The 27,481-nt window shown below is 34.4% G+C and overlaps 1 long non-coding RNA gene across 1 annotated transcript in view; it reads left to right on the top strand.

Annotated features, from left to right (window-relative positions):
- Nucleotides 1-26,637, top strand: part of LOC146996547 (uncharacterized) — a 195,642-nt gene extending 169,005 nt beyond the window's left edge. Inside the window, exon 3 of the long non-coding RNA XR_015042211.1 lies at nucleotides 25,538-26,637. This is a non-coding gene — a long non-coding RNA (uncharacterized LOC146996547). The remainder of the gene's footprint in view (nucleotides 1-25,537) is intronic.
- Nucleotides 26,638-27,481: the final 844 nt, after the last annotated feature.

The raw sequence follows: 27,481 nt of genomic DNA, 5'->3' as shown, positions 1-27,481 counted from the left end.
AAGTTTCACAAAATATGAAATCGATAATAAAACAAATTTCAAAATCAAATTAGGGCTTCCACATGCTCATATTCAATGGAAGATTACGTTATTCAAATTTTGATGGCTCTAGGTACCGTTGTTTTGTCACAGTGCGAGAAACATACACACTTCCATGCAGATTCTTCCTTATTTAATTTCTTTAAGTTGGTGTATTGGTGTATTTAATTATGGCAAAGCACACTAGGACTATCTGCCTAAGGGAAGGGATGCCTTCGTGGAGGACTTTCTAAGGGAAATACTCGTATACACGTTGCACATGGGGAGCATGCAGCCCATGCAGCCAACCCGTTCGCGGGATTCGAACCTCGGACCGACCAGTGTTCAGCGACTTTACCGCTCGGCCGCTGGTGGACTCAATTCCTTTAAGTATGATACAGGGCGATAACATTTGTTGGCAACAGTCTGAAAAGTGAAACAACGCTTATCGTGAATAGACGCAAAATGCCAAAACGAAACTAATAGTCCTTCTCGACAAATTGCCCCTTTGGACTAAAAAGGAAAGTAAGTAGGTTATTTTAAATTAAGAATAATGCCAAGGGAATTACTCTTGGAGCAGATTGAAAAAATGCGCCAAGATAAATTTTTTAATTTCACCATAAATTTCTCACCAAAAATTACAAAATTTAACATGCAGGCATAATTTGAGTCATGGAATCAAAATACAGAAAAAAATTGGTATGTTATTTCAAAAAAAGTCCAATTTTGTGTCAATGTACCTACGTTAGAACAATGCTATATATATAATATCCTAAGTCGCGCTTTCGAGATATGAAAATCGCAAAATGAATTTCGTTAATCGGCCCAGTGGAACGGAAGATATAGAACTGCCCCCCTCTGTTTTCTTTTCTTTTCTTTTTTTTTTTTTTTTTTTTTTTTTTTTTTTTTTTTCAGTTTACATCTATATCCTTTATAACCTAGGTGGGCTTTTGACAGTTGTTGTTGGAGTCTGGAAGGCCTCGTAGTTTCATTTGAAAAAAACCGCTTCGCTTGACATACTAGACACTTTGGTAACGTATTATTTAAAGGAGATTAAATGAAACCATATTTCAAATAACCAGAATTGTAGTAAACATTGTTTAATGCGATCACGTTTGGCCCATGACTTTGGATAACAATAACCGACTAACACCATTAAACGACGAGAAATGATACTCTAATTCAAAATAGCAACGTAATTTAACTAATTTAATATAAAAATATCAAGAAACATATAAATAAGCATTTTTGTGTCATTTTAATTAGGAAAAGGCAGAAGTTTGTTTATGAATTGTTCATAATGTGTTTAATGCAAAATGTTATTTATGAACTGTCATAACGTTGCCGGAAATTATTCGACCGATTTTGACCCTTAATTTTAACATTCGGACTCTCCAGCAGTCGAGCAGTAAAGTCGCTAAACACTGGTAGTTCGGTCCGGAATTCGAATGGCTGGCTGAATGAGCGTTTTCAAGATTTTCCCCATTTGTAACATATATACTAACCAGTTCCCTTAGAAAGTCTACTACGAAGGCATCACTTCCCTTAGGCAGATACCTACGATTACTTTGCCTTATTCAAATAGACCAAACTTAACATTCGGAATGCGTACCTTATTGGAAGAAAACATGCCCATGTAAAAATTTTAAAGTAAGCAAAAACAGAATCTTAATTTGTCGTATGTTTTCAAAGACACTTTTTTTCAAGCGAATAGAAGAAAAAAAATTCGGCCCTTTTTTTTTTGTTGTTGTATTTTATGAAGAAGAAAGAATTGTGTCTGATTGCCCTCAAAACGGATACGTATTTTTAATTCTGCATCTCCCTAAGGTTGCTTTTCTGCTTAACTTTAAATGGTTGAATGAAATTGAAATCAAGCTGTTTGACATTTTAACCCATCAGCTTGTAAGGATTATGTTAATTTTATTAACAGTTAAATTTTAAGTTAAAATTCCTTTCCTGTCAATTCTTAACTTCAACTTACCACTTCCGGCCAGAACGTAGTTTTAAAATCACGTCTGAATACATAATGAGGAAGAGCGGTATTTAACCGCGAAGTTCTTAGAGAGTTACCAGGTATCCTGTCTGCATGCGTCAGCATTTTTTTTTTTTTTCCTACTCTCTCGTAAGCTATTATTACACTCGGCCGTACTTTAGGCCCTTGATAGCTTCGCAGTCAATTAGCGTTAAGGGGTCAATTAGGTTAGAATCTTGATAGCTTCGGCTATATCTCTTTTTTAGTTTAGATTAGTTTTAGTTTAATTCTTAGTCTCTTAAATTTAAGCCCAAGTGTCGACTTATATTGTATACTCCAAGACGGAGTTATGTTAAATCTTATTTGAATAATAAAGAGTTATTTACCCTTCCATCTTGTTGTTTCCTCTCTTGGAAATTTTTCTAGTCTATTTTAATTTTTGGCGAAATCTTTTTGATGTCTTTTAGTTTAATTTTTTTTATATCGTAGTTTGGTCATGTTAACCCAATTATTGATCACAATAAGTCACGCTTTGGTTTATTTGATTATGACAAAGTACACGAGAGCTATCTATTAAAAGGATGAGATGTCTTCGCGGAGGACTCTCTATAGGGAAACTTACTTCGTATCCCCATTACACACGACAATAAGCGATGCATTTTCCATGTTTTCGTATACAGACGGGCGAGTCTTTGAAAAATCTATAATAATATTGGAATGATAACATTAAAAACCGTGATCGATAACAATAAGTGACGTATACTAAGTCTGCGTATTTTCTGACGTTCTGGCATGAAACTACAGAAAAAGAATTAAGGATATTTGTTTCAAGGGAAAAATCGAATTTTTGGTTTTCAATATGAGACCATTCATATTGAAATATTTTCAAAAGACAAATACTTCAACTGCTTTTTATTACTGAAACATTTTTTTATTCCATGATATGTTCTTTTAAAAAATTTCAGCCAAAATTCGTGGATTCTTTAAAATATCTTAAGGTCTTGTTTGTGTTAAATTTATAAAAAGTATTAACAGTATTCTTCTTTTTGACTTATTATTTTTTAAAAGCAAAATCTCTTCTGTTTTCTTTTTTTTTTTTTTTTTTTTCTTAGGTCTGAAGAAATAATTTTAATTATTCATATTACAAAATGCATTTTTAAAAATTGTTTATTGAAAAGTTAAGCCTTTATATATTTTTATATTAAAATTGAAGATGTATAAAGCCTTTATTAAATATTAATTTATTAATTTATATTTAATTTCTCTTTAATTTAAATTTCAGTAGCCCACTGGTGCCATTTTAATGATAATAATTAATTTTGTGACATTTTAATTTTTTTTCTGTCATTCAAATTTTGTTTGGTTTCAGTATCGTACGGGAAAAACGTATTTCTTTTAATGATCTTTTGATTTTCACTTATTAAATCCACAAAAATACGCGAATTTGAAAAATACATTCAAATTTTATAATTTTGTCGTTAACTAAGCAAAACCTTATTCAGACTGTGCTCTACATATATTTTATAATAATCATTTGATAAAAAGATGTATAAAAAGGAAATTCTGCTAATTGTTTACTATTCCTAAAAACAAACCACACAAGTCAAAAAAATTGATTCTGATATTGCGTTTGTGCTAGTAACCAAATTTTCGATAGCTCAAGAGCTCATCTCACTGCATATATAAATTCTGTTTACGAATATCAGGGCATATCTGTTCGAATTCTGTGCCCGATTATCGGTCTAGTTTGATTTAGTTGATTAGGGCAAAGCACTCAATAGATATTAATCTAAGGGAAGGGAGGATTTCGTGGAAGAATTTCTAAGAGAAATTGGTTCATATCCACGTTAGAAGAGGGGAAACCACGTAAATCGCGCAGTTATAACGACGACTAGATATTGCTGGTGAATAACACAATGTAAAACGATATATTTGGTACTTGTGCATGTGCTATAAAACTATTATAGTGCTCTGTTGGTCTTCTAACAAAGTACGTTGCAGGGTCAGAACGGGGAACCACCAGCGGCCGAACGTTAAAGTCGCTGAAAGCTGGTAGATCGGTCCTAGGCTCAAATCCCGCAAATGGACTGGCTGCATGAGCGTTTTCATGGTTTTCGCTATGTGTAATGTGTATACAAACCAGTTTCCGTTAGAAAGTCCTTCACGGAGGCATCCCTCCATTTAGGAAGATAGCCCTAGAAGCTTTGCCGTAATCACATAAAACAAGGTCAGAATGATTTATTCACGATGAAATATGAAATAGAATTTCCTGTTGGCAGAATGCTTATAAGGCATTGAATGTTTATAAACACGCTTTGTACATAAAATAGACAATATTTTTTTAACAAAATTAAATGCAATTATTGAATTTGTTTTCATGTCGTCAAATCTTTTGACGGCAAATTTTAACACATGTTTTAATATTTGCAAATTCTCCAAACTCTGAGGATATATATATTTCGACGATAATACATGACAATGCAGAATTAAAGGTACTTTCCCCTCCTGCTACGCAGTTGCAAGGTTGGAATCAAAACACTCGAGAGCCCACCAGCGGCCGAGCGGTAAAGTCACTGAACACTGATAGTTCCGTCCGAGGTTCGAATCCCGCGAACGGGCTGGCTGCATGGGCGTTTTCGTGGTTTCCCCTTTAAGTCCTCCATAAAGGCATCCCTCCCCTTAGGCAGATAGTCCTAGTGTGCTTTGCCGTAATCTCAATAAATCAAACTAAGCCAATCAAAATACTCGATTACTCAATTTCGATTTAAACTTTTTCTCTCATTGTGGGTCTACCAGCCTGTACAAAAACCATGCGATAATAGCAGACCCTAATCGATCAACGATTACAGATATCAGCTGTAAACAACATATTCTTGGAAAGGTATCCGAATTTGAAGAGTCGGATACTGGCTGCTTATAAAGACTACTTCTTTAACGGTTATTCTCCTCTCCACTAATATCACATTAAACTTCACTTATCCCTTTAAACCAATCCAGCGCTCACAGGAGTTGGCACTGCCCACTTTGTGAATCACTTCTTTAAGGGAAGGGAAAAAGCTATTTAAATAATGATTCGAGAGAGTCTGCGAACCATTCTTGAAGAAAATAGAAGAGAACTCAAGCTCTTAGGTTCATCCTATATGAGAAAATATGAAACTTTTTTTAGATTAAGCGAAGGTATGTTCTGCCTTCCCAGGATGATGCCTGTTTCGATGAGAGAAAGAGTGTGCAAGAATCTTATCAGAAAGAGGCATTGCGATGATCTTTCAAAGAGATGCAAAGAACTAGCGTTTAAACTGAATATATTCCCCAAGCAACTTTTCTTGGTATTATTTTTATATAGCTTGAACAAAATAGCTATGTTCTTGCATATTTTATAGCACTTACGTAACAAAATGATAAACGCTACCATACACCTATCCTAAACGCCCAGCGACATCAATCTTGAAGAGAAAATTTTACTCACGACGTTCTTTCTTGAAATATCGAGATCTCAGAAGTCATTTTTCTCGAAGACAGGCCACCAAATATATCTTCAAGAAAGCGGCCATGCCTCGATGACTGCTACGATAAATCAAAAAGGATCTAGATGCTCGAAACTCCGAGAATATTGATGGAAAGGAGATCCGTAATAACGAACTTCAACTTAGCCCTCTTGATAAGCTGGTGCTTATTGAGTTTCCGAGAGTTTATATGATTAAGAAAGTAGAAGAAACATTAACTGAGAAATACCGGGTTTAAATATATCATTATGAAAATGGATCAAAATTAACTCCATTTATGAAACTAGATGATTAATCTAGTTTCATAATTGGATAAAGGTAAATATTTTATTTCATATTAAAAGATATGTTCATTTTTTAATGTTTCTTAAGGAACTAGAACAACAGGGACATATCAACAAAAATAAAAAAAATAAAAAAATTCGCAGTTTTACAAGATTAAAAATACCATCTCTCTCTATATAGAGAAGAAAGTCTGTTTGTCTTCTAATAACTCAGTCACTACTATAGCTATCGTTACCAAACTTTCTACATTTCTTTTCTGTGTCCTGGAAAAGGTCTACGTTCCCTTTTTTTCAAAATAAATAAATAAATAAATAAAATAAAAATCTGAAATTTTTCATATTTTAAATTACGTCCAAACGGGCGTTTTTTTAACGTTTTGAGTGTTACCTTTATTTATTAAATATCATGTTCTTTGCACTTAAACCATAAAATTCAGTTCAAGAGCAATATCGCAAAATAATGTTAAATTAAGCATATCTTTAGAATTTCCGATATACACAGTCTCGCGAGCTGGAGATAAAAGTATTTTTTTTCTATATAACGTTGCCATTTCTCGCTTTTAAAGCATTGAGTTTGTAAATCAAAAATTCGTTAAAGTTTTACAAAATATAAAATCTATAATAAAACAAATTCCAAATTTGGGATTTCAGATGCCCATATTCGCAGTAGGATTTCGTCATTCAAAATTCGATGGCTCTATGTACCATTGTTTTATCACAATGCGAGAAATAGACAATCATTTATGCAGATATTTCATTATTTAATTTCTTCAAATATAATGCAGGACTCTAACATTTTGTGGCAACAGTTTGAAAAGTGAACCGACGTTTAAAAAACATGAAAATGTTATTTGCTATATGTAAAAAGCATAATGAAGTTGAAACTTAATAGACATAGATGAAGTAAATTATGTATCGAGAAACTGTATTCTTGCGATGAGGACTTGAAAGTTATTGCCAAGTTTAAAATGCGTTAATACTAGAATAATGAAAATGCGTTGAGAGTAACAATATGGGTTGAAGTAAGGTACAATAAAGTCCTATTCCCGCTTTGTAGAATTCAAAACAGAAGTCCTAATACTTTCCAGTTAAATCACAGTCTCTAGTCTAATATTTGTTGCTTTGATGAGATTCATTCTATGAGCAGGGAGAAAATGAACTTATTGCACTTTTGGCCTTCGTTGGCGAAGTTTAATATGCAGAGTTATGATGAATAGTACGAGGACGCTTTAATGGATGCACAATTGTTGTATCATAGTTTGCGAGTTGTGCTTTATGATGATGTTCTGAACTTTGTACACTTCTAAAGAAATTATACGCGGTCATCAGTAAATAATCTCCCTTCTTGGCTAAAAGCCACAGCTTAAATCCTTAACAGTTTGCAAGCTCAGTTTGCATACTAAAACTAACCGCGTTTATTCTGACCGTAAGCGGAAAACAAGAGGGGACAGTAAAGTTTTAAAATAAAATAAACGTTAGTAAAATTTAAAATTCTTACAAGGAAATGTCAAAGGCTTATTCTCCAGGATATGCAATGACTTTATAATAGCGGGTAAATTTTGTATTCCCTCAAAGAACTAAAAGTGATATCCTGGTCAAGCACGTTCCATGCTAGTGAGTTCCTATTGCAGCACGGCCCACCAGCAGCCGAGCGGTAAAGTCGCTGAACACTGGTAGTTCGGTCCGAGGTTCGAATCCCGCGAACAGGCTGGCTGCATGGGTGTTTTCGTGGTTTTCCCCATGTGTAACGTGTATACGAGCCAGTTTCCCTTAGTTTTGTCTGTTTGTCTTCTAATAACTCAGTCACTACTATAGCTATCGTTACCAAACTTTCTACATTTCTTTTCTGTGTCCTGGAAAAGGTCTACGTTCCCTTTTTTTCAAAATAAATAAATAAATAAATAAATAAATAAAATAAAAATCTGAAATTTTTCATATTTTAAATTACGTCCAAACGGGCGTTTTTTTAACGTTTTGAGTGTTACCTTTATTTATTAAATATCATGTTCTTTGCACTTAAACCATAAAATTCAGTTCAAGAGCAATATCGCAAAATAATGTTAAATTAAGCATATCTTTAGAATTTCCGATATACACAGTCTCGCGAGCTGGAGATAAAAGTATTTTTTTTCTATATAACGTTGCCATTTCTCGCTTTTAAAGCATTGAGTTTGTAAATCAAAAATTCGTTAAAGTTTTACAAAATATAAAATCTATAATAAAACAAATTCCAAATTTGGGATTTCAGATGCCCATATTCGCAGTAGGATTTCGTCATTCAAAATTCGATGGCTCTATGTACCATTGTTTTATCACAATGCGAGAAATAGACAATCATTTATGCAGATTTTTCATTATTTAATTTCTTCAAATATAATGCAGGACTCTAACATTTTGTGACAACAGTTTGAAAAGTGAACCGATGTTTAGAAGTCCGACGCAAAATGCCAAAACGAAAGCAATAGTCCTTCGGGACTGAAATCCCTTTGGACTAAAAAGCAGATAAAATCAGAAATATTAATTAAAAACTCGGAAAAAAGATAATTTTCGTCCTCATTTTCCGAGTGGCAACAGTCTCGCAAAGTGGAGTTGAAAATCTGCTTTATTTCGAAATTGTTGCCACTGCTCGCTTTCCAATCCTAGAGTTTGTTAATAAAAAAATTCATTTTACGATGAAATAAAAATAGCATTGTCAAACACTGAATACATTATTCCCGATTCGAAAAAGTTGTAGGAAGCCATTTCAACTGCACCCATCTTCGTGCGACTTTGATCAGCCGAATTATTAATTAAAAATTCTGAAAGCGCTAATCTTCGCACAAATTTTTCCGAGTGGCAACAGTCTCGGGTGTTGCAGATAAAATATTTCGAAAAGTTTTGCTACTGCTAGCTTTTAAATCGTAGAAATTGTTAATCAAAAATTTATATGTTTTACAAAATCTATATATGCAAAGAAGAATGTTTGTGTGTTTGTTTGTTCGCGTTATTGATTCATGATCAGTTATGATCCATTTCTTCCCACATTTAATCGACTGAAATTGAATAAAATACTGGATGGAACTTGAGCTTTTACGATAATTTGATTAGAAAGACGGAAATCATTAAAAACTGCTTTTCATTGTTGTTTATATAATGAGAGAGAATTAGTTTATTTTTCTATCGAAATTTTTTATGTGGGTTCCATATCGCATCAGACTGAAAAACGTATGACTGTGAATAGTATTTTTTGCATCGTTATTACAGAAGGATTACATCGTTATCGTTCTCTCTGTTGTTAGATACATTGCTCTCAATCTAACTTAACTGGTATTGGGTATTTTCGCTAGTTTCTTATATTAATTAACTTTCAAGGTCATACTAGTCCAACCTTTTGAGCTAATTTTGGCGATTTTTAACCCCACCCGAACAACAACAACAAACACTGATGTTTAATGATTGAAAAAAGGTTATTTACAATATATTTATATTTTATATTCTAATTAGATATTTACCTAGAAATTGAATCAATAAATTTACTTCTAAAGCTACTTTTTACTAGTATTTCATTTGTCTGATGTAAATTTTGGGGTTGTCGCTTTAGGAATAGTTTCAAAGCATTTGTTCTCTTCTGTGATTTTGCTGAGAGAACTGCATTTCTACAGAACCACAGTTGTTTCCAATCCAACTAAAAAACATAAGATTGTACTTAAAAGCTGAGTGTAAACAAAAAAATAAAATAATTTGTCTATAAAAGTCATTGGAACTCCGAATACAATAAAACGAACGCAAACAGAAATGCTTAATAAAATTGAAGAATTGTTATCGGCAAGGTTGCCAAAGTTTGGCACATACTGATACTTTGGCGACTTCTGCTTCCTGTGGTTGCGTTTATACGTAAGTAGCATTTTTATTTCTAAATTGTTAACGAACTCTGGTTCAGATTCAATTTTCGATAAGTTTGTCAAATATATAAACTAGTTAGGTCATACATCGAAAGCTGAACAAAAGATGTTAGGTTAGGTTAGGTTATTTAATTACGGCAAAACCTCGAGGGGAGGGCTATCTGCCTAAGGGGAGTGATGCCTTCGTGGAGGACTTTCTAAGGGAAACTGGCTCGTATACACGTTACACGTGGGGAAAACCACGAAAACACCCATGCAGCCAGCCCGTTCGCGGGATTCGAACCTCGGACCGAACTACCAGTGTTCAGCGACTTTACCGCTCGGCCGCTGGTGAGCCTGAACAAAAGAGATAAAAATAAAATAAACCATACTCGGCACGCATAGCCTTATCAGCCGGCACCCGACTAAAATATGGTGATGATTGCCGCTGAGTTTTAATACTTTCATTGTTAAAAAGATTCCAGTTTTCAGATATAAGCATTTTGAGGTAGCTTATGAATAATTCTAATTTAATATCTTAAACGGAATGTACAAATATAATGTAAAAACATGCGATTTGATAATATAGCAAAACACGAAAACTTAGTAGGGAAACCAAACTTATTCACATGCGCTCAGACAAAGTAAACCCAATAAAGCTGAAAAGGAGCATATGAAATCTAAAGTTAGAAGTTTAGGAAAGAGATGTCCGCGTTAACGATTACTGCTGCCACGGTCGTCTTGAACAGTCTAACGGTCTTGAATCTTCACAAATGACTCCAGCAAAAAAGGGCAAAATTAAACATTGATAGTGGAAGATCATTTCAAGAGACCTGGAGATTGGACAGAATCATTTGAAGTTATTGAACACAATAGGAAGTTATTGAAGCATTATGCACTATGTGCGAGGAAAGTGTTGTGTGTCGCACATCTAGTGTCGGACGGCACTCTAACACCAATCACAAGTTTGTTTCCGAACTTGATGAAGGTGAACGGAAGGTGTTTATTGAAGGGAAATTAAGGAATTGTAATTACCAGAAAGTTCGTTTTTGCAATTATCTTTCTAAAACAAACCGTCTAACAACAACCAGCTTTCAAATTGCACTATGCAGGCAAAACATGGTAAACCGCTCTCCGATGAGAGTTTAATGAAAGAGGGTTTTGTGCACGCCACCCCCCCCAAAACAGAAAAGGTTTTGGGCACGCGGTCCCCAAAAGATTCGTCACTACTGATCTAGATGATAGAAAATCAGCAGCAATTGCATAGTCGGAAACGCTTTCTTGGCTCGGTAGTAAAGACACAAAACACACAAAAAAAAAAGGACGCGAAAAATGTGACAAAACATGTTTTATTATGTTTAGTACAGCAGAAACCAACAAATAAGAACAAAAACGAACAACGATCGTCATAAAGAAGATGTTCGAAATTACGACACTGAACCCTGATGCAGGCTCACGTCTTCGGACTCATGGAAGGTGCGTGACGCACGGTTCCTGCCTCACGGTCTGGGTCCTAATTTCGAACATTTTGTTTGATGATGATCGTCTGTTTTTGTTCTTTTTTCTTGTATTCCGCTACACTAAGTATAACAAATATTATTCTCATTTTGTTCACGTGTCTTCCTTTTTTATGTTTTGCGCATCTCATCCCTACCGCGTCAGTAAAGTATCTCTGACTATGTGTTGCTATGTGTTTTTCCATCGTCTAGGTGTACTCTGTCTCTACTGAAAGTTTGTAACTGATTTGTTGAAACACCTTCTATGTTACCTTCAGGTCAGATTTAGGAAGATTAGTAGAAATTACGTTACATTTTTTGTTTCATTTGGCGAGTTGATTTACAAGCCAACTCGCCAAATCCATTACTTCCGGTGTATGCCTATTCTTTGAGCCATCTTTGAGAAGCCTAGGCTCCGAAAATTTTGGCTCCAGTTTCGTCCGCTGTATCAGATTTAGAGGTACATCCGCATGCTGAACTGGACTGTTTGAAAAGCCGAATCAGCGATCAGTTTTAACTACATCATGAAAGTTTACAATCAGTGCGCATGTGAAGGGTCATCTATTTTTTACGGTGTGTAGTTCTGCCTGATATACTTAGGTTATTTATCGACAGTATGTGGACCGATTGTGAAAGACGACTATTGCGGAAGAAGCAGATCGTGAATTGTCGCTTGCACTGATAGAATCAATTAATCTCGGTTAGAAACCTGGTAAATTTGTCTCCTTGATAATGACACTTTAAAGCTATATTCAAAGTGCGACAGTAGGTTTGGTTAGGCTTCGTTTATTAGACTATGACAAAACATGCTAGGGCTGTCTGCCTAGATAAAGGGAAAAGATGCCTCGTGGAGGACGTTTTAAGGGAAAGTGGCTCATATCCACGTTACGCATGAGAAAAACACGAAAACGACCATGCAGACAGTCCGTTCGCTTCGAATCGAATCCAGATCGAACGACAAGTATTCAGCGACTGGGCGATTGTAGGACAGTCGTATACTGGAAATATATTTTTTCAACGGCGAGAACGTTCAGACACTTGCATATGTGAACCAAGAACATATTCCTGGTAAATTTGGCTAACCAATGATTACATTTAATTTAATATTAAGGCATGATACTAAAATAGCCATTTTGGGGGGAATCCATTTTGTGAAATAGGAAGATATTTATTATTTGGTATAATACGAAGCAAGATTTAATAAACCTAAGATTCAAGATAAAGTTGGGGTACTTGCGTATTATCGCAACCACCTCAGAATTCGCCAGATTTTAAGAATGTATCAGACTCATGCGCATAAAAATTCAGGCAATTATACTATACTCCTAGCAATTCAGTTTAGCAACGTCACCATTTTCAATTTCGTATGCGTTCTTTTTGCTGTATTTCAAGCTCCAACAACTTTTATTAACAAATCGTGATATCAACTCTAAAAAATCGCCAAATTGTGTCAAATTGCACTCATACGTAAGTACCAAAATCGGATATCAGTATACGCAACATATTTAAATTTGACAAGTCGTGTTACGTATTAAAATTATAAAACACTGTACGAATAAATGGTTATAGTTATGGCAAAGCACACGTGGGTCATCTGTCTAAGGGGAGGGTTACTTTCGGGGAGGACTTTCTAATAGAAATTGACTAGTATTACGTTACACGTGGAGAAAACCATAGAAACCAACCATGCAACAAACTCCGTTCGCCTGGTTTTGAATCCAGGACTAACTGCCAGCATTCAGCGATCTTAACATCTATATTGGCAGAGCACTATGAAAATAAAAGAGTTATATTACGCATCATATATTCAGTAACTTTATGGCATTTGATAAACATTGCCTTGTAATTTCTCTTGCGTGAAGATTATATCTATTCACAATTCAGATTTTATAACAGAAGAAAAAATTGTTGGCAACAAAAGATTCTGGTCATAATTCTGTTATTCATTTCAATAAGGAACATATCTTTAGAAAAATTCAAGCAAACATTTCGCTCTTCAATACATAAAAAATATTGCCTGTCAAAAGATATCTCGATAAACTTCACTAACCACTTTTCACTTTATTCTCGGAGGAAGAAAAACGCATATAGTTTGCGACAGAGATGTTGCCAGTACGTTGGGAAGAAAATACCCCGGGAAAAATAGATTCTCGAGATATTACTTCTTCTGTTCTGGTAGCTCTTTCCTGACATGAAAGTTGGAGAAAGATGAGAAATGAAAAAGGTTCTCAAGATCTAAGATTAATGTTTTTTTATTCGCGTAGTTACATTCGTAAGATTAAGGAAGGGCACTTTTTTGCTGTTCAACAGATATAGAGGAGATTTTCGAGAAGACCTTAAGGGAATTGGATTGCGAAGAGATTTCTCATTTATGTTACCGGTTCTTAGAAAAGTAAAGTCAGTTTACAATCTGAGTATAACGCAAACTGCTTTTATGGGCTTATTTTTTGCTTTTAATCCTCCTTGATATGAGGAAGAAAGGATCAAGAAATTCAGAAATTCTGGAAAAAACTGAGCTTCCACCTGTCGTTAAATATGAATATATCTTGCTTAAATTAATGCTTGCTTTATTTTTTAAAAGAAAGATGGAAAAAATGCAGAAAAAAAATTAAAGATTATTTTAAATATTTTTAATTCGAATACTTGTATTAACATTTTTATACAAAGAAAATAACTAATTATTGACTAAGTTTATTGACGTTAGAAACGTCTATAAGGACGTTAAGAAGATTTAAGAAAACTTTTAAAGCTTTATATTATTTTACGATTATGCTACGTTGCGTTACCAAGTACACTGGTGTTCAAAATTAAGAGAAATTTCCTGTTTGGTCTATTATTTCTAGAATTTAAGAGCAGATTTTATTGAAATTTTGTATAGACATAGAATTATATAAAACGAAACTTTATCACTAGTCATAATAAGTAAAACTGATCAGCACAAAAAGATCTGAAACAGAGATTGCTAGATCTAACAAAATATTATTCTAATAAGGGATACAGTTCCAACTAGCAGTCTTAGATCTCTGACAACGTGACGCCACACCAGAAATGAGACAGTTTATGAGTCGCTGTGGCAACAGGTCGCCGTTCCTCTCGTTGTAGTAGTTAACGAAGCTAGATGCCGTACCGATGGGCCCAATTTCGAGTTCCTGAGAAGGCATGGATATTTGTAATCCTATAGTATTAATGCAGCGTGGGAGCACTTAAGATATTGGCGTCTTGAGTGCTTTGGTGGTAGGGCAAGAGGAATGAGAGGCTCTCGAATTGAACCGTCCCCCAGGCGGTTCTCCACAAAAAGTAAAAGAAGATGCACAGCTACTGTAGCCTGACCATACTCGTAATACCAATGATGAAATTCTGGTGTCACACGTATTTGTACCTTTACTTTTGGCAGTCGGCTGCACTCCTACAGCAGCGTTTTTTTCATGTCCTGGAACGTTGCAGTTGCCCTCCCAAAAGCATCCCAAACATAGTTCATAGTTTGGAGATCTGGGCTGACCAACCTATCCGATCAATATTCTTAATTTTGAGAAAATCATCCACCAGATTGTCTCTATGTAGACGAAAGCTGTTTTCCATAAAAATGTACTGAGGGCCAACTGCTTCCGAGCTCTAAGACCTCATCCGTGTACTTCGCAACACTTAGGGAACCTCTGTCAAAGACACGAAGATCTGTACGTTGATCCATAGTGATGCCTGTCCGGATCATCACACTCTCGCTTCCATGTTGATCCTTTTCTCAGATGTTAGAAAATAGTTAGCGGCTTCCTCGTTTCCTTCGAATCAAAGTGGAAAGCGAGTCACAATGAAAGCTATCTCATTTATGAACAGAATTGTTGCCCAAAGTTCAATGTTCTCTGCCCACGCGCAAAATATTTAGGCTGCCTTTGTGCGCAGTGGTAAGCGTGATGCAAATAGCATGTCTTAACAAACATACCTCTCTCGTGGAGCATTTCGGAAAAAGAAACTTTTTGCAAAGAGAAATCTGGTTTCCTGTGGCCGCATGGAGATTGCAAAAGAGCTGAAAAGTTGTTGAACTCTTATTACCGTCTCCCAAAAATGGACATTTACCAATTCTAACTGATCGTTGTAATCTATTGTACGAGCTAGCTGAGGCTTTCTCTCTGCGGATCCTATATAAGATACACTTGACGCTGGGGACTTCACTTATTCTTCTATTTCCAGCCTCAGAGTACAACGCCAACTAGAGATAAAAACTCTTAGCGGTTGATGCCTCAAGAACCAACAGCGATGTCCGAAGGGCGCTACATTTTAATCTCTAGCAATTTGCATTTAAAATTGCCCACTTCCAGTCTCCGATAATTCATTTTATTTCATCACGCAAACGTAAACGTTGACGCTCAATAATAAAATTTCAACTCAAATCATCTCGATCTTGCACCAAAGAAACGGTTTTTAAAGCCAACAGCATAAACTGCAACAGAAATACCGCTTATAATAGTACAGTAGTGTCATCCAATGAAAACGTTTTCCATTAATACCCAATTCGGGATTTCCATAATTTTTGAAAGGGCGAGACTTTTTAATCACCTTTTATAATGCAAACTTAATCGTAATGTGTATTAAGCAGCCAATAATTTATGCAGTTTATTTCATTTAATATCTCGTTTAATGCGGCATAGAGAACTGAACACGTATATCTCTCCAAAAGTTAATTTATTGAGTTGTTTATATATATAGTTCAATGAAATACCTTAAGAAATACAATCCAATAAAATGAAATCTTTCGAGAGCACAGGCATTACTTAAGACCGCTAGGGCCACTTTACCAGACAGAATCTTCGCCATAATGCGTTAATCTAGCTGTCCCATAAATGCATTCCTTAGCGGGATTTTCCATCTACTAATCAGCGAAACTGCTGATCACGCTCTTGAAAGCTCATAAAGCTTTAATGAAATAACTCTTGAAGTCCTGAAGCTGGAGGTCGCGGAATTATCGAGTATGTAGTGATTTTATTAAAATCTTGCCATGGAAATTCATTAAGACGAACCTTAATTTCCTGAAATTAATTTAGAAGTGATTTCGGTAGTCAGATATTTAATCAGTATCTCTTGTATTGTGAAACATCATTTAGGCTTATCATTTTATATTTTTTATTTTCACATTTAAGGTTTCACTTTTTTACAGGGGCTCTTACTTGAGTAAAAGCAGTTAAAGCTAACAGCCACTTCGTGTGTGTTAAAACTAACACACATTATTCGCAATTTTTATCATAAATACCTTAAAAGCTGAATTTCGTCGAATACGAATTCCTAAAGGTTCTCGAGTTTCGAGAGTACCTTTCGAACCTCGAATCGTTTTACATAAGAATAAAACAATAAGGGAAAGGAATTGGTTTGTTTTATTATGGCGAAGCACGCGAAGGTTATCTGCTTAAGGGAAGGGATGCTTTTATAAAGAATTTTCCATGAGACACTACCTTATACCACGTTCCACGGAAAAAACCGCGAAACCGTATATGAGATAAAGACGGCGGGGGGGGGGGGAGAAAAACGTTTACTAAATTTCAGAAGTTTGTAAAGATTATGTTAATTTTATTAACTGTTAAATTTTGAGTTAAGCTTCCTTTCCTATCGCTTCTTAATTTCAATTTACCACTTCCGACCAGAACGTAGTTTCCGAATCACGTTTAAATGCAAATGAGGAAGAGCAGTAATTAACCGCGAAGTTCTACTGTCTTACAGAGATACCAGATATTCTGGCTAGCACGCGTCCTCCTTTTTAGGCTACTCTCTCATAAGCTATTATTACGCTCCGCCGTACTTTAGGCCCTTGATAGTTTCGCAGTCAGTTAGCGCTAAGGGGCCAATTCTGTTAGAATTTTGATAGCTTCGGCTATATCTTTTTAGTTAAGATTAGTTTGGTTTATTTCTTAGTTTCTTAAGTTCAACCCCAAGTGTCGGCTTTATTGTACAACTCCAAGACGGAGTTTTGTTAAACTTTAGTTGGAATAATAAAGGATTATTTCACCCTTCTCACTTGTTGTTTTCTACCTCACGAACTCAAGCGATTATTCGCTTATTAGTTCTTAAGATTCTTCACATTCATCTGTAACTTAGAAGTACACAGTGAGAAATTCTACAAGTTTCTTAATAAAAACAATTTCTCGTTACTGGAAAACAAATTTAAGAATACGGTTTTTTAAAAATACGTATGTCTTCGTTAAAAAGGTACAAACGAAATTTATTAAAAGATGTATCTTAGATTCATTTTCTAAAAATAATTTCACAAAATGTGTGCGAGTAACATTTAAAAATTTTAATAAATGTTTTTGAATTTTTTAATTGATACAAGTCTGAATATTTCAAGCAATTATCACAGATTAACACTCAACATGAAAAGCTAATTTCTTTCCAGAAAATTAAAAGTGTAACCGTCAGGGCCACTACTTTATTGAGGAATTAGGTCAAATGGCATTGCAATAATTATGTCCCCGTCGCCAATAAATGCTCTTATTGGACGTCAGTAAAACAAATCTTCCCAGTGTGTTACTTTGTTTTAATTAAGACAAAGCCAGCGAGGGCTATCTGCATAAAAGGACTAACGCCTTCATGGAGGCCTGTCTAAGGAAACCTCCCTCGTATCCACGTTACACATGAAAAAAACCCCACTAAAATCCCATACAACCAACCCGTCTGCGGATTTTTAAACCTGGATCAAACTATCAGTGTTAAGCGACTTAACCACTTAGCAGCTGATGAGCTCCAATGTTTTGAGTAAATACGTTTAATGGATTTAAACAAGCATAAAAATGAAGCAAGCATAAAAATGAAAAAAAGGGGGCTATATGGTTAAAACACCATTACTGATAGTTCCCTAGGGAAAGAAAAGGCTGCTGTCAGAAACTAGTATCAATTCCAAATTTACCATGTTATTAAAAAATGCTACAAGATCAAGAAATTTCCGTTGAAACTATTGTTCAATTTGATTGAATACGCTGAAACTACTTTTGCTCGGGACTTCGGTGCGCTCCGATCCTAAGAAGTACCGGAATTGAACTGTGGTGCAATCTAAGCACTGATAACGGTTTTTCAGAGTAAAAATTGGGCGCCCTTTTTCGTATAATTTATTTATCATGCTTTTTAGGTTAGTCAGTTTCCAAAATGGCTGCTATATATTTGACAAAATATTTATTTTGTTTCATGAAAATAATAACTGGTGTCTCCACTAATATCGAAGATGTAGTAAGTAGTATTCTAGAACATATGCATTCAAAAATAATAAATGAAATAAATTAGCAATTTAAAAAATTTCAGGTTATAATCTAGGATCTGAAAAAATATTTTAAGATTAAAAAAAATTTAATAAAATATTAAAAATATGTAAAACTATACAAATAGTTTGCTTCTTTTTATAAATAAGAGTAATATAAAAATAATACCTATCATTGGTTACTCTTAAAACGAAATTTTTCCTGTTAAATAAAAGTTTTTTAAAAAATTCAATTATAAATACTGCTGGTTTTTTTTTCAGAATTTTTCCCTTGAATATAAAATGATGCATGCATACAAGAAGTATAAAATATTAAAAAGTGTATTACAGCTTGAAGAAAACTGAGAACAAAAATATAAATAGAGAGGCTTATAACATAAATATTGCTGCAAAACGTTATTATAATCAGCAGATTTTATTTTAAGTGCAGATAACAGCATATACATAAAGTTAATTATAAGTTTTGCATTCAGTAAGACATTAGAAATCTATTTATATCTATGGTATGGTAAATGGAGGTCCCACAAGTGGCAGAACGGTTAAAAGCTACTGAAGACTGGTAGATTATTCCCAGCTAAAAGAACCCGAGCAATCCCATTTTCATTCTTCCGTAGCCCCATACGTAACGGGAATATGACCTCGTTTCACTTGAACTCCTCCCTGAAAGCATACCTATTATTAAGCAGATAGCACTCGAGTGCTTTGCCTTATTCAAATAAAAGATAAATGAAAATGCCTTACGCATCAGCATTGGTAACAGCTTATGGCAAGCAAGATTTTTATAACAAATCAAAAACAGTAAAACCCTGGAAAATATTTCTTTGAGGGGTTTAGTTAAGTAACATAAGGAAATCCAGATTAAAAATTTTCATGCATTTGTATTTTTGAAGTTCGCGGGAACTAAGAGAGTAAACAAAAATATTGACATTCATGAGATTATTCTGTATAATTATTTATATAATTTAGTTGAGAATTAAATTTAAAAAAACTCTTTCCTGTAAATAATTATAGGTATATATTGATTTCTGTATTTACACTTCTGATGAAATTATTCGTTACTACGTACAAAAACTTTTCCAAAAAATGTCCATTGTTACAGAAACTTACAGAAATCGTTGAGAACATTCATGCATCATTAAAAGTTAATACTAGCTCATAATGTTAGACAAAAACGAGGCGTTATCTATATTTTTATTAAAAATTTTCTCGCAAAATTGCATGATCGATAGCGTAATTGCAGCACTTTTTTAGTTTGTATCAAGAAATCTCCGTAAAATTATCTTTTAGTGGAGGCTGGTCAAATAACCTGAAAAACTGTGCTATTAGAGAAGCAGGAAATAAAAACGAAGCTTTAGAAGAGAACATTTTAAGCCAATATTACTTTTTTCTTTAAAAAAAAAAACTTGTTAAAACATTTTATATGGTATTAAAAAGCATTTTAAACCTGGTTCTAAGAAGCATTTTTTATGTTATCATAAAAATTTCAGAAATGAATTCGGTAAAAAAAGGTTAGTGTAAAATATTCTCAAAGTATTTAGAAACTCACTAATCCTTAGTAAACATTACATTAATAAACCAAAACATATATTCAGGTTTTTTGCCTTACCTAAATTGGCTATGACACGTATCTGAAAAAGTGGAAAAGATAAATTTTTACAGATAAATTCTCACTGCTTTTCCAAATAATAAAAATCTTGAGTAATTGCTTCAATTTTCATATTTTTTCTGCTTTCGATTTGTGAAAAAAGTAAATAACGATATTTTCTCTATGTATAACGATGTTAGTTACATTTGCTCTAAAGAAAAAAGGAAATATAAATAAAAAACAACTAGGTTTCTTATGTGATTCTGTTTACAAAAGTTATAAAAACTATTTTTTACCCCGATTTGTATTGATTATTCATAATTAAGTAGATATTTAAAACATTTTTACAAATGTACGCAACTGACACCTAATTTTGTTACTCTGAAATACATACGGAGCCACCAAGTGTTTTTACATATTTCACAAGTACCCAATATGTTCACTTTTGCTGTTGTTGTTTTCGAGTCCATATTTCATGGAAAAATGGTTGGCAGAACCCCAAAGAGGTTGGACTTCTAATTTCCAATCCAGTTTTGAGGAAGAGCACCTCGGGAGGCAGTGTTCGAGGGTTTCCCGCCACCCTTCTGCCTTACTACCAAACCCATGGAGGACCAAACTACAGAGAAATGTCCATTTTTGATGAAAACTATGTGGTTAACCATTTCTTCTCACACCTATGCTAGTAAACCGCGATCAAGCAGAGCTTGACATTGGTGATAGGGTTGCAAAGAAGTTGGAAATGAGCCGGCTGGAGTAGTCTAAGCGCTGATGAAACACGAAGGTAAAATTTTTTAAAAACCTCCAGAAAGAAATTACCTCTCAGGATTAAATCTAAAGAATGGGGTGTCCTCTACATTAACGCATCATCTTCGTTCCCTGGGAGTTCGGTGCACCTTACAGGATATTTTAATTCAGATAACAGATACTATTTCAAATAGTGTCTATTTTCAAAGCAAACTCACTGGCAACTCACTTGCAACCCATCGGCAACTGGGCCCGAAAACTGTGTTTTTAGTTAATGAACTCAATAACTGTGTTGTTGAAAAGAGTGATTGCTACTACTTTCATCCAACTGCGTCATCAGCCAGCTTTCCAAGATTTCCAAAGATGACCAAATAAATATTTCTGGCTACGCATCGATGTCTGCCATATCGTGCCAAGAGGGTGGACACACTGAGAATTTATAAAATATGTAAGGTAAAAATTTAATGAATTTTTCTGTATTTCTATGCAGCAAAATTTGTTGTCAATTTCATAGCTTATTTGTAGAGTCATTGGATTTATTTCGGAGTGGAAAACATGAAAATCCTCTGTGCCCTAGTTAAGATTCTAATACGGAACCTAAACCTAGCTAATGCTAGCTGCACATTCTTTCAAATAAACCACAAAGACATGCGGTAAAAATGCAGAAAATTGCTTATATTCTCCCGCATTAAAAGTGACACTTCGAAGGAAATAATACAGCCGTCAAGTCTAGGCGCTGATGAATTATCGTCCACTAAAATTTTAGTTCGGGGCCTTTTTTAGAATCATTAGGTTTATTTCAAAGCCAAAAAAGGGAAGACATTAGCTATACCCTGGTTGGGATTTGAGCTATAGTCCGTCCGATAGCTAGCTTCCAATAATATCACGAACTGCTTCCAATAATATCACGAACACACGGGGAGAAAAAAGGAGAAAGTTCCTTACGTTTTTGTTACTAACTTTTAATGACACATGGAAGTCGCCCAGACGGTATAGTGGTTAGGGGAGCATCTACAATTTCGAAGGTTCCGGGTTCGAATCCCGAAGAAGACATGGATGTTTTTAAATGTATAGTGTCTCTGCGCCATGAGAGCACTCAAAATATGCGGCTAGCTGAAAGTCCTCTCGAGTGGTTTGGTGGAAGAGGAGAGGGTGGGAGACCTCCGGACAACCTCGCGGGAAGCTCTTCCTCAAAAATTGGGGGGGGGGAGGATAGAAGTTCACCCTCTCTTTGGGGTAGCTCTGGCAACCATTGTTCTATGTACTATGGACACAACAACAACAATAATAACGTATGAATTTACGGTGATCTATATGATCATATATGTCTGCCATACCGTGTCAATTAATGGTAATCTATATAATCATGATCTTAAGGATACAAATTGAACCGTTATTACTCAAATTCTATATCTATAGCATTAAAACCATTTAGACATATTTCAGTATTATCCTCGAGTGAAGCTTGCACAGTTTATTGAACTTTCAAAGAAAGAAAATAAGAATCAGTTATGTCCTTGCTGAGATTCGAAATATGAATCTTTCGATGCTGTCCGGCCGTGATACCAGGAAGGCAATCAATGACTAAGGCGAAACTTCCTTCCATTCACCACATTTAAATAGAGATTGGAGATGGAGGAAGCCCTGTCGCCAAATCTAAGTGGGTAACGAATTATCATTCACCGTTGTTGTTGTAGCTGGGCACCACACTCATAAGGTTTAAGAATTTTGGAATAAAACGAAACGGTAAGAATTCAGCTATGCCCTCATCGAGGCTCGAACTCTGGACCTTCTAACTACCTGCTGGATGTGCCAACACTTACACCAGAAAGGCATGCAGTTGGGAAGGAGGAAACTTGCCCTGGGGGGGGCCCAAAAAATAAAGCGAAGTTGACTTTGAAGAGAATGCTAGTACAGAAGGAAAGCAAATGTTGTGGCACGGATGGAGACAAGCTAAGAAAATCGCATTAGGCCGCAAAGAATGAGATACTCAAGAGAAAAAATAACCTTATCTACAAAAATGAATTAATTATTTCGCTTGTTTCTAAAGGTCGATAGATCGGATAATATTAAAAGCTAGAGCACAATTTCAAATATTCAAACTGACTAGGATTATAGCCTATATGGTTATTTAGAAAGATCAGGATAACTGTATTGTTTTTATTCTGTATTCCAAATAAAATAAGTATTTAAATTAAGAGAATTTATTTTTGTCTTTATCTTACTTTACTTCACATAGATGCTCGTAAAATAACATTAACGGGATGAAAAAAATTAATTTTACATTCAAGAATAGTAAATCATATTCCAGCAGCCACACGATGTGCAAATATATGCTTACACAGATACATACTGCAACAGTGTAACTGAGGTTAAGGGAACCCAAAAATAAATTAGCTACAATAAAAATTCTACATATTGCAGGATGTACATCCTGGCATGGAGAGGGAACTGATATAATGACACCACGATTATTTAGTATTTTTTTTAAACAAAGGGGTTCTTATTATGATTTTGATTAATTTACGAAACAGAGATTTATATTAAGCACATAAATTACTTTTCTATCAATGTTTATAGTCTAGTTTATTATTTCTATCAATGTTTATAGTTTGCAGAGTTTATAGGCCAATCTATATTCTGAAGAAATTTAATTTATTCAGTTAATCTTTTAATCAAGAATTTGTTAAAATGTCTGTGCTCATAGAAAATTCATTCTAGCATAATGAAACTTAACGCGGTCAATGACTAAACAGCGATGAAGAGGTGATTAAATTTTGATAACAGTTATTATATTAACAAGAAACGAAAAGAATCAATGCTTTCGCCAGGATTCGAACCACTGATTTTGCTCACCAGATGGATTTACTAACCATCTACACTACAAAAGCATGGACATGGAAATGCCATTATTCCTTTTGCTGTTCTTCTCCACTTGAAGGGCACTGGAGAAAGGCACATGAACCAGTCGACCAAATTCAGGTGTGACGAATTATCGTTCATTACATTTTAGTGTGAAAGCAACGAAATAGCGCGCAAACAAATAATAAGAACTTCTTACAAAACATTAGCCCAGAACCACTGCGTATTGGTATGACATACGAACATCTCTGACAGTAATGCACAAGGATATACATAAGTTGTTCGCACAGTTTTTAGACGATTTTCATTGTATTTATGGAAATATTTTACCTAAAGGTTTTGTGTTTTGAATGTTCTGTTTCATAGCCCTTTGTCTAACTTAATAAAGCCCTTTGTAGTATCGTAAGGGGTATTTTATCCCATTCCTCTTGATCAGCTTTCGAAAGTCCACATCGAGTTGTAGGTCAACTTTTGGACAATCTGCTTTTTAAAATTCCAGAAGCGCAAAAACCCACGGATGATACATCAGAAGATTTAGTAGGGATATGAGTGAAGAGTAGGATCTTCATATTCTTTTCTTGTTCCAGTTTTTCCCGGAAATTAATAGTGGATTTTGACATGTGCCAGCTTGCCTTCTTGATGCAGTTCTACTGATTGATCGCTCTGTGGGTAAAGAGAAATTACCGTATTTAACGGTGTATAAGACGCACTCTTTTTTATGCACTTTTTTGAAGGATAAAACTTTATTATTCTTCAATAATTTTTTTCTTCATATATGTCAGGCATCGCTTGCGATATTTTTCTTTTAGTCCGTAGCTGGTTTCTCTTTATCTTGAGAACCATGATGTTGATCAGTAAAATCGGCAATCCCTTTGTCAGTCTCTTTCGCTTGATGAATAATCATTTTTGTAGAGACTGAAAGTCTCGCTTTCCTATGGTCTAAAATCCAAGTATTCAGCTTTGCCTCAAGTTCAGGCGCCATTGTGCAGAGAGATTTACCCATATATATATATATATATATATATATAGGGTGTCTTAATCGGTTGGTGAGCACTGTTTTTCTATTCTTATATGTTGCTATATTGTGCATTTTTTTTACTTTAAACGTGGTTGAATTATTTTGTTCATATGTTCCGCTTAATGTTTAGATGCCTTTAGTTAATCTGCATGTAATAGTTGTAGAATTATCAAGAATTTTATAAAGTGGCGCTAGGCCTAACGCTGCAGATCTTTGTTTACATTTAAAATTCTTAATAGTATAATAAATTAAGTTAGTTGGTATACTAAGTCTTTTTGCCAAGTGGGACCGAAAGTGAATTTTTAATTTTTGTGTACCGAAAAGTTTGTTTTTTCGCCCTTGGCCGAACTGTTTGTTTTAGCGTAGAAATTCTAATTTTAATCGTACTTTTTTTTTTTTTTTTTTTTTTTTTGACTGTTTCACGTTTTTCTACATTTTGACATTTTTAATAAAGATTTTTTGAATTTTTACGCATTTTTCCTTTGGCACGACGTGAGAGCTGAATTGATTGAGTGAAAACTGATATCTCTAATGAAATTCGAGGAAATACGTTCAAATCAAGTGCAGCATAAATCATGTACAATGTAATAGGTCGTACAAGGAAGGCATATGGTGCACACATCATATTTTTTATTCTTAGTGTACCATCTCTTTCTTCTGTAAGTTGATTTACTCATCTCACATCTATCTAATATCACTTGAATTATTTCACATGATTCTGATGATATTTTTAATGTACGAGTTTTATTAATTTACTCACTCTGATTTTCATTTTATTATATTATTTGTGTTTTATGATGCATTAATTTACTTTCTACCTATTTATCATTAATTCAATTCAACTGGAATAAAAACACGCTAATGTAAAATTTTAAAGAAGAAAATCAAACTTAGATCAGCATGAATTTTATAAAACCTCTATTGATATATAGGACGATAATACAAATTTACTCTTTTTCAGGAAGAAAAATGCTTTAATCCAGAAGAAGAGAGACCTGTTTCTATGGCCTAAAATCCACATGTCAATCTAAGGTGTATTTAAAAGCATGTCAATCTAATGTTAATTTTTGTCTAACTCAACAGGAAATTTTAATATTCTTAATTTTCTACTTACATTTCATATAATTTTAATTACAAATTATTTGTCGTTGCATTTAATATTATTTTGTTTAATTTTGTTCATGTTTTCTGACATTCTTTCACAAGACTCCAAAACTTTCAGCGTTAGAAATTAAGCTCTTGGAAAATGTATTCTGTTAGCATCCAGTACGAAATTAAGTAATAATTTTTTTTATTAACTTACCTTGTTTAACTTATCATTGTCTCTATCCTAGGCTGAAAAATGCTGAAATTTAATCGAAATAAATAAAACCTATTAAAAATAAGTATGGCTTTATAATATAGAAGCAAACATCAATATTCCTGCAAAAGAACAAAATGTTCAATCGAATTCAATTACTTCAGTAATAACAGAGATAAGGGAATACAGTAAATTTTAATTAAGTAAATATTACTGAAGCTTCGTTTTCCACATCAATTATAACTGTCACTTTAACTCTATTTCGGTTATCTTTGGCCTTTAATGAAAATGGCGAATCCCCTTCCAATAAGTTCTATTACAGGATCATTGATTCTAAACTACTTCCGAAATAATATATTTTGACAGTGTTAATAGTACTTGAGTGAATATTTAACTAACTTTATGGAATTTCGAAATAAGGTTTCTACAGATATAGAACTAACTTAATATAATATTTTAGAAAATACAGTCTAATAAATGGAACTAAACAACCGCCTTCCAATAATTAAGTCCAGACACTACCCAGACCACTATGAAACTTCTAGCAATCAGATCTTTCGCCATAATTGCGTTACTGCATCTGGCAGATAGTAAACGCAGCTCTTCACGAGGTTTCTATTTGATCCCATAGCCAAATAAGAGATCGTGATAGCTCATATACTTTAACTGAAATAATTGATCCAATAGCATCTGTCGAAATATCGAGTAAGAATGGATGCTATTTGAATTAGAGCATGGAAACCGTTAGATTGTAAGTTTGGTCCTCGAAATTAATTTTAAAATGCAAGTCAGATCTTTAATTCGTTGATAGTGAAACGCCAGTTACGCTTAAAATTTAGTATATTTTTAGAATTATCAATTACTTTAGTTAAGAAAGGAAATCATTTCGTTTCATTTATGTTAATGTAAAGCTTAAGATTTAATAATTATCATCTGTGCTTAGGTATTAACAGATGCCTGCAAATATATTTCTATAAACATCTCAACTCAACTTTAATTCCTCCGAGAACTCAGCAGCTCTAAAATGACTGCACTGGTCGCCCGATTGGTTAAGACCGCTAAATAAAGGTAGCTCGATGGGTGGGCTAGTTGATGAATGGGCTAGTTGCACAATTGGTTCTCATTGTTTTTCCAATGCGTAAGTCCGGCTCATCAGCGGCCGAGCGGTATAAAGTCACTGAACATTGGTAATTCGATTTACGTTCGATTCCAGACGAATGGGTTGGCTGTATCGCCGCTTTCGTGGTTGCTCACATTGTGACACGTATACGAGCCAAATTTTCCTCAGAAATTCCTCCGCAAAGGCATCCTTCTGCAAAGAAAAGCAATCATGCCTTGCTTTGCTGTGAGCAAATAAATTAAACACTTAGAAAGTTCTCCACGAAGGCGCCCCTTTCCTAGGAGCATATAGCCATGGTGTGGCTTTACAATATACCAGCAGACATCAATATTCCTGCAAAAGAACAAAATGTTCAGTCGAATTCAATTACAGTAATAACAGAGGTAAGGGAACACAGTAAATTTTAAATAAGGAAATATTATTGAAGTTTCGTTTTCCACATCAATTATAACTGTTACTTTGACTCTATTTCGGTTATCTTTGGC

This window comes from Stegodyphus dumicola, chromosome 7 (assembly GCF_044657685.1).
Source record: "Stegodyphus dumicola isolate Sdum_Otavi_A_Nest chromosome 7, ASM4465768v1".
Lineage (NCBI taxonomy): Eukaryota > Metazoa > Arthropoda > Arachnida > Araneae > Eresidae > Stegodyphus > Stegodyphus dumicola.
This window is presented reverse-complemented; position numbering and strand designations above follow the sequence as displayed.